Source organism: Bison bison, unplaced genomic scaffold, assembly GCF_000754665.1.
Source record: "Bison bison bison isolate TAMUID 2011002044 unplaced genomic scaffold, Bison_UMD1.0 scf7180017864484, whole genome shotgun sequence".
Taxonomy (NCBI): Eukaryota; Metazoa; Chordata; class Mammalia; order Artiodactyla; family Bovidae; genus Bison; species Bison bison.
This window is the reverse complement of record NW_011495044.1, coordinates 4900502-4909603: the sequence shown is the minus strand read 5'-3', so window position 1 is coordinate 4909603 and position 9102 is coordinate 4900502. Positions and strand designations below refer to the sequence as shown.

Here is a 9102-nt window from a genome sequence, read left to right as displayed (position 1 = left end):
TCACCTTCACTTTTCACTTTCATGCATTGGAGAAGGAAATGGCAACCCACTCCAGTGTTCTTGCCTGGAGAATCCCAGGAACGGGGGAGCCTGGTGGGCTGCCGTCTGTGGGGTCGGGGAGCCTGGTGGGCTTCGGTCTATGGGGTCGCACAGAGTCGGACACGACGGAAGTGACTTAGCAGCAGCAGCAGCAGCATATTTTCTCTGCCTTTGGTTCTCTTGTTAGAGAATAATTCTAATGAGGTAACTAGTTTTTGTTTGGTAACATATTAGCAACCAATTCCAGATCATTTGTTTTCATCTAGATGTGAGGTCTTTCTTTTATTCCCCCAATATTCAGGACACTGGTATGAAACACATTTGGGAACTTGATTTATATAAGAATACCATCTTTAAAAAGATACTGCTCATCCTTTGCTTTTGGAGAAGGAAATGGCAACCCACTCCAGTATTCTTGCCTAGCGAATCCTGTGGACAGAGGAGCCTGGGGGCTGCTGTCCATAGGGTCGCACAGAGTCGGACACAACTGAAGCAACTTAGCATAGCATGCAACAACCACGATGATATAGCCACCACTTCTCAAGTACTTCCTCTGTGTTAGAGCTTTGCATGAATCTGCACAGTAGTGCTATGAGGCAGTTGCTCTCCCCATTTTATAAAGAACTTAGTAATGACTGTGATGAGACTTGCTCAGGAAATGCAGCTGAATCCCTTCTGTGTGCAGGGCAGTGTGGGTTGTGTGGGGCCCCTGGTGTCTGTGGAGTTCACAGCTGGGGAAGGGGCCCCCACTATGGTCCAGAATCATGCCCATCCTGTCTCTCCCAGGTGCTGAGGGTCACCTAAGTCTAAGGCCAAGGTCAAAGCTGCCAGGAGGTTGGAGTCCTGGGTTCTGGTCCCACTTGTGCTTCGAACTGGCTCTGCCTACTGGGTCGGTCACTATCCCTCCCTCCCCAGGTTTATCCTGTTGTAACGTGAGAAACGGGGGTCAGATCCCTGATACCAAGATCTCTCACCACAAAGAAAGGCTGGAAGCTCAAACGTGGAGCCTGTGTCTGGATGTCTGACTTCTCTCTGCCCCCTGGTGGACACCAGCAGCCTAGCACCTGGGGGAAATAGACTAGAGACTCCAGAGCTTGCCAAGGCTCCCCTTCTCTGAGATCCAATCCCCATCTATTAAATGTGGATAATAATAATACCTACCTCTTGGGGCTATTATTGAGAATGCAAAGAGATAATACATGAGAAATGCATGAGAAGTGCTTGGACTTTAGAAGTGAGCACAGACTAGTCAATCAACAGAAGCCAGATCCTACAACTGAAATGGCAAATCCTATCATCAGTGAAGAATGTAATGACTACAAGCTTTAGGACATACTTGTTACTGGCAGCTGTTTACTTAAGTTCTAAATGGATTCAGTCTCTATGATAATTACCCCATCTCTGGACAATTACCAACTATATGTATTTTTTTTCAAGAAAATAAGTTTAAAATATTTTTCCTTCTTTTTTTGCTCAAATCATTTCCTTTGTTCCTGTTTTAGGGGTTTGTTTTATTGCTCTTCTTCACCATCGAATGCTTGCCTCATTAATCTACTTCTAACACTTCATTGAGGTATAATTTACACACCATAAAATTTACCTGTTTTAAGTATAAAATTGAACAATTCTTAGTATAGTTACAGAGTTGTTCAACCATCACCACAGTATAATTTTAAACTATTTTCCATTACCCTCAAAAGAAAGAAACATACCCACTTGCAGTTTATTCCCATTCCCATCCCCAGCCCTAAGCAACCACCAATCTACTTTCTTTCTTTAAAGATTTGCCTTTGCTGGACATGTCACAAAGATGGAATCATGAAATATATGTGTCTCCTTTTACTTAATATGTTTTTGAGGTTCATCTTTGTTGTAGCATGTAGCAGTACTTTATTCCATTTTATGGTGGAAAACATTCCGTTGTATGGACATACCACATTTTGTTTATCCATTCAGCAGTTAATGGACATCTGTATTGTTTGTACTATAGGCATATAATATATAAAACATTTGCATTATTATGAGGCTATTTTAAACAGTTGCTGCTCTGAACATTTGCTTATACTTGTCTGCGTGAATGTATGTTTTCAATTCTCTTGAGGGCTTGTTTATTTTTATACATTCACTGTTGCCACTAAATGTACTTTAATGTATAAATTATGTATATAAATTTGCCTCTAGTACCGCTTTAGCTGTGTCCCACAAACTTTGACCTGTTCTTTTGTCATTATCATTCAGAACTAAATATTTGTCAAATTTCTTTTTTATTTCTTTTTTCAACAAAATGTATTTATCAATAGAATGGTTCCCAAACATGTCAGTCTATTATAATATGCAATTTTACTGACTCATGATTGGGGAACTTAGACTGTATGACGTTAATGCTTTAGGATTTGTTGAGGCTTTCTTTATAATTCTTAATATACATGCTTTATTTTTGTGATTGCTCCATTTGCGTTTGTTGGAAACTGCTTGAAGGAAATGATTTCTCTAAAATATTCTAACCCTATGGGTGGCCTAATGGTTAGGATTCCAGGCTTTCACAGCTGTGGCCTGAGTTCAATCTCTGGTCAGGGAACTGAGATCCCACAAGCTGTGTGGTGTGGCAAAAATAAATAAATAAACAAATTCTAACCTAAACACAATGCAAACTCTTGTGCTTCCACACACTCTCCACACAAGTGCGGCCAAGATCCTCTGAAAAGCTTCTACCTGCAAAGAAAGGCACAGGACCGTGGCCCATGACTCTGCCCTGCCTGACTCCTTATTCCTTACCTCCTCACTATCTTCTGAACTTCCCTGTACCCCTAAGGTCTGTGACAACCCCCTGTACCTTGTCAAAGAGAAGAATCACTGTAAGCTCACAGTTTTGTGTCTTTCCAACTTGTTTTCTCAACCTATCACACTCTTCTCTTCTTGAACCTCCTCAAGATATCCAGTCCACTGAACCATCCAATTTCTCCCTATCCATCAACTCTTTTCTGACTTCATTTTACTCTTTCAGTTCAGTTCAGTTCAGTCGCTCAGTTGTATCCGACTCTTTGCGACCCATGGACTGCAGCACGCCAGACCTCCCTGTCCATCACCAACTCCCAGAGCTTACTCAAACTCATGTTCACTGAGTCAGTGATGCCATCCAACCATCTCATCCTCTGTCATCCCCTTCTCCCACCTTCAATCTTTCCCAGCATCACGGTCTTTTCAAATGAGTCAGCTCTTCGCATCAGGTGGCCAAAGTATTGGAGTTTCGGCTTCAGCATCAGCTTTAGCTTTGCTCTTTAACCGGCTTAAATTCCATGTTCTATTGTTTTATTTCAGGTATTTATTTGTTTTGGGCTGTGCTGGGTCTACATTGCTGCACGGGGGCTACACTTTGTAGCCGGGCATGGTCTTCTCATTGCGGTGGCTTCTTTTGTTGCTGGTGAGCACTGGCTCTAGGGCTCTCAGGCTTCAGTATTTGTGGCTACTGAAGCGCGAGTTGCCCCGTGGCATGTGGGATCTTCCCAGACCAGGGACCAAACCCGTGTTCCCTGCATTGGCAGGAGGATTTTTAACCACTGGACTAGCAGGGAAGTCCCTGTTCCGTTGTGGTCATCACTTCCTGCAAACATCCTGAACTCCATTGCCTTCACCACTTACATATCAAAACTCCAACTCTAGGTGAACCCAACTACCCATCTCCTTTGTGCCTACATCCATGCTGCTCAGTTGCTGAAGAACATGAACTATACGGTATGTGACAACTATAAATTCATAGTCACCAACTTCAAGGCTGCTATTCACTTTTATTATGTTTTGTTTAGATACACTGTTCTCAGACTTCTATCTTCCCTTCCAGCCTGTTCACACTCAGCAAATGACGGAATGTTCTACTTGACAGAGAAAATAGAAGCTGTCACACAACTGCCTTCTCCTCCCTTAATTCCCTCCTATCCAAGGACACTTCTTCTGTGCTCAGAATTCCATCTCTCCAGGCTTCTGGGAATTTTGCACAGTTCTTTGCAGGGAAACGGGATACTGTGAAGGGAGATGATTTAGGATATAGCTGCAGAGGTGCTTGCTCTATTTTATTTATTTATTTAATTTGGCCGCACCATACAACATGCAGGATCTTAGTTCCCTGACCAGGGATGAAACCCATACCCCCTGCATTGGAAGCATGGAGTCTTAACCACTGGATAGCTAGAGACGTCCAAGAGGTGCTTTTTTTTTTTTGACCTTTTAAAATTTCATTTTAAAAACTACAACAATTTATCTTAAATAAGGCAACTGCCGATCAGTTGCAAACTAATGCAACAAACTACACACTATTTTAAAACCTTCTGTATTCAAACTTGGTTCACATCTCCTGGTAACAATTTTTAGATCCTTATTTTTGTCTTGTATTTGGTAAAGGTTTCTGTTAACCAAATGTCTATTCTCTTCCCTCATGAGAATGTCCAATTCGTTGAAGTCTGGAAAGACCTCTCTTCTTCACAAATATAGAGGAGATGTACAGACTTTAAAACAACTCAATTCCAAATTCTTTCACTAGGTGCCAACACGATTATAACAACATAACCCAAACTTCCTCAGGGAGTATTTTTCAGAACTAATTTTCAGAATTAATCATGACAAAGTCTTGTGTTTCATGAATATGTGAACATGAATATGTTTCCTGAAGTGACAATTTATAAATTCGACAATTACACATATGTGAGAAACCAGCTCACACCTGTGACATCTTAACACTGTACAGGTGTCTTGACATCTGCCCCCTCCCTCCATATTTAGTCTCTTTGAAATGACAGGGAAAAAACCAACCAATCACAGGTTTAATGGGTTTAATAAGTTTACCCCTTCAGTTCCTATTTGCAGCACCCAATATTCCTTTGAAACACCAGACAGACCCAGCAGCGGCCAACAGTCAAGACCAGACCTCCAGAGTTTACAGGTCCAGGTTCTCTGAGCATCCGTATTGCAGTAGCACTTGTCCAAAATTGGTACCTCCCTATCTTTGGGGAGCTTTAAATGTACCAGTGAAAAAAGCTTTTTCCCCTGCAAGGGGAAGCAGGAAAGTCATTCCTCAAACCCAGTGGAGATCTGGCTGAGGTCTTTCTTCTGTCCCATGTCTTCAGGCTTGTGTTTTTGTTTTTGTTTTTTTTCAGTGGAGCAAGAGACCAAAATCTAACCTGAGTTACAAGAAACAAGACAGTGATGGCTATAAAGGGAGTGACCAGGAGCAGCGGAGCCTCCTGTCCCTCCCACATCCAATACATGTGCTTCACAGAAAAACAAAAAAACAGGTCCACAAAACACAACAGCTAAAATTACAAAAATCCATTCATCCAAGGGCGGTGGGAGGCAGAAGGGGAAAATGGAAGGGAAATGGCACATGGAGAGAGTATTCAAATCAGTCTAGGCACGGGGCTGGCAAATGCTAGGAAAGAGCTGCAGAAAAACCGGTGGTCCTTTCAGACTCACCAGTGTTTAAAATCCATACTGGTCGCAGGAAGATTCTGCCTTACGTGCACCAGAGACAAAAATCTGGATTCCTCAGAGAGAAGGGAATGTGGGCAGGGCCCTTGGCAGGGTGGGCCCTGCCTTCCCTGGGAGTGGGTGGAGGTGAACCAGAGAAGAGCTGCCACAGCATCCTTCCGATCCCCCCCGGCCCCTCTGGATGGCTGGTGATCGACTCAGCGGCCTGCGGCAGCCTTCAGTTTGTCAGGAGACGGGTGTGGCGAGGGTAATTTTTCTGCAGAAGTGGAGCTGCTCAGGGCTGACTGCAGGTAGACAGTCTTGTGGAAGAGTCTGTTGCTTAAGAAAACCACCAAGGAGAAGAGGTGCAACTGGAAAAGGTATGCTTTGCCAGGGGTCTTTGCTTCATTGGCGCTGATAATGAATAAAGGAAAGAGGATAGAGATGAGGCAGCCACTGACAATGTAGGAGGACTGCATTGCTGTGAGAAAAGCCAGGGGCAAACCAAATCCGAAGTAGTAAGGCCAATTCCTTTCTATGTTTGATAACCGCTGGTGCATTTCAATTCCTTTATTGAACCAACGATATTCGAAGCAGTATAGTGAGTAGAGGAGAGACATATGCAGGAGACTAACCAGCTGACCAACAAGATGGATGGGAAAGAGACTCACAAACATCCCCTGGAGAAGGAAGAGAGCCTGAAGCAAGAGGTTGAAGAGCATGTCAGCAATTATTTTGCTGACACTAGGAAATGAGTGAGGTTTCCTCCCAGATACCTCGAATGCCAGGTCCGCTATATCCTGAAACCAAATCGTGTTGACGACTTTGCTGAGCACAAAGAGGGGGAGCACCCAGAGAGCACTGAAAATTGATGTGAGGAAGAACTCCAGCCACGACCAGACATCCCCGTGTAGCGATGGGTCACCAATAATCTGTTGGTTACAATGGGCCGTTACTGATTGAAGGACGGGAATAAACACTCGATAAAACAAGAGACTGAACCAGAAAACTCCACCATTCCAAGCGCAGCACTGAAAAATTCTGCTCACAATACGTGGTTCACTCTCCTGCTTCCTCTCTATGCTCTGGGCTCTCCTCTGAGCCAGGATACTGCTTGCCCTTCTTTGAGGCTGCTCCTCTCTTTTGTTGAATTCGAGCATCTAGCTTTGAAATGGTACAAATTCCCCAGATGGAGTCTTTGATTCCCCTGGCAAGGTCCTGCAGAAAGGTTTTGACACTGTCAGCCATCTCTTTACCGCCCAAACAATCAGCTACACAAAGGAGAGAGAAGTGTCCCCAGATTTTTCATCATGAAGGACCCGGCAGCTTCGCCACCGCGACTCCGGCTCTGGCTCCAGCCGGGTCTTTCGCCCACCGAGGGCCCGCTCCTCTCCTCCGAGCCCCTCCGCACCGGGTCGCACGCCAGGGCCGGGGCCGCTGTGCCCACACTGGGCATGCCCGGGCAAGAGGTGCTTTTTTAAAGTGCATATTTGGGTATATTCATTCCCAACAAGTAACCCTATAGCACCTTCCTATTGATCTTAGAATTAAAAAAATAAAATAAATAAAATTTAATATGCTTGACATGACCTTCATCAATATACAGTTGACAAGAAAAGAGATGCAATCTTCAAATATATCAAAATATGCCAACTTCATTCATAATAAGAAAAGTACAAATTTTAATTACATTGAGCTAAAATTTCACACCTATCAAAAGAACAAAAAAAAATCAAAAATTTTGTCAATACAGCTGTGATGAGACTCTGAGGAAACAGGTACTCTTAAATTCCTGATGGGAGTACAAAAATAGTACAATCTCTACCAATGGCAATTTGACAGTAAAGTGAAGTGAAGTCGTTCAGTTGTGTCCGATTCTTTGCAACCTCATGGACTACCTCAGTAGCCTACCGGACTCCTCTGTCCATGGGATTTTCCAGGCAAGAGTACTGGAGTGGGTTGCCATTGCCTTCTCCAGGGGAACTTCCCGACCCAGGGGTCGAACCCAGGTCTCCTGCATTGTAAGCAGACTCTTTACCGTCTGAGCCACAAGGGAAGCCCACAATTTGACAGTATCTATCAAAATTTTAAATGCATTTGCACTTAGACTCAGCAATCCTTCTTGTGAGAATTTACTGTATAGACAGGTCTCTGCACTGAGAAATGACATATATAAAAGGGAAATATTAAAACTATATAACAAGTGGATATGATCCTTAAAATGTATGTGATGTGTCTATATGCTTGTATAGCAATAATTTTAAAATATTCCCTTTTATCTACACTATATCTTCTATGACTAACAAGTGATACAAATTGTAGGTGATAATCTATTCATTATGGGCTTCTAAGGTGTCTCAGTGGTAAAGAATCCATCTGCCAATGCAGGATTTCTATCCCTGGCTCTGGAAGATTCCCTGGAGGAAGAAATGGCAACCCACTCCAGTATTCTTGCCTGGAAAATTTCCATGGACAGAGGAGCCTGGTGGTCAACAGCCCAGTGGGTCACAAAGAGTCAGATATGACTGAGCACGTACACAACCTATTCATCAAATTATTCTAATAATTTCCAAATCATGTATTGGTTTTTAGAAATGTGAGCATGTTGCTCGTACAATGCAGTTGTCACTAGCTAAATGATACTGTCATCTGAGCCATGATTTGTCATTAAACTCTTCTTATACTTTCTCCATTAAATTGATCATCATTAAAAAAAATTGATCATTATTAGGTGCTGTGTCCTCTCAATAGAGAATTTTTCCTCAAAAGCAGTGATATTGCTCATGGTGTTAAAACTTTTCTTAGTTTGTTCTGAACTGTTTATATTCAAAGTTCTAACCGTTATAATACTGTATAAGATTTTTTTTATTATTTCGGTTGTTTATTGGACTAGGTAACAAGAAAGGTCCTACGTTTTTATATAAAATCATTTAAATTGAATAGAAAAAATATACAGTGAATGAAATTGAGTATTTCTTTAGAAAATTTACTACTGATATCCTCCAGTTTAGTAGATGTGTGAGATTTTTATATATTATAGATTATCTCTATTATCAACCAAGTCATGAATATCGTTACTTTACATGTCATATTTGATTAATTGACTTAATGTTATTGATTTTTTTTTTTTTTTTTGCCTTCAACTCACATAGCTTTGTAAGCATCCTTTGACCAAGTTTCAGGATTCAATAAGCCAGAATAATTTTTTTTAATAGCATATTTTACAAGAGTTTATTCTGTCATCTGAAAACATTGAAGGCTGAGTCTGGGGGTTTGTTTCCTTTATTATTATTTTATTTTATTTTTGGCCATGCTGAATGTGGGATCTTAGTTCCCCAACCAGGGATTGAACCCCTTGCCCTTGGCAGTGAAAGCTCAGAGCCTTAACCACTGGACCACCAGGGAAGTCCCAAAGTTGAAGTTCATTATATGTTTTGTTTTTGTTCAAATAACCTCTTTGACTTGCTCCAACAAAATGTGCTGGGTCCTTGGCCCTAAGTCCCTTGCTGCTGCTGCTGTTAAGTTGCTTCAGTCGTGTCCGACTCTGTGCAACCCCATAGACGGCAGCCCACCAGGCTCCCATGTCCCTGGGATTCTCCAGGCAAG

The 9102-nt window shown here is 42.3% G+C and overlaps 1 pseudogene; it reads right to left on the bottom strand.

Moving 5' to 3' along the window:
* Positions 1-5714: 5714 nt before the first annotated feature.
* LOC105004930 lies at positions 5715-6656 on the bottom strand (annotated as a pseudogene).
* Positions 6657-9102: the final 2446 nt, after the last annotated feature.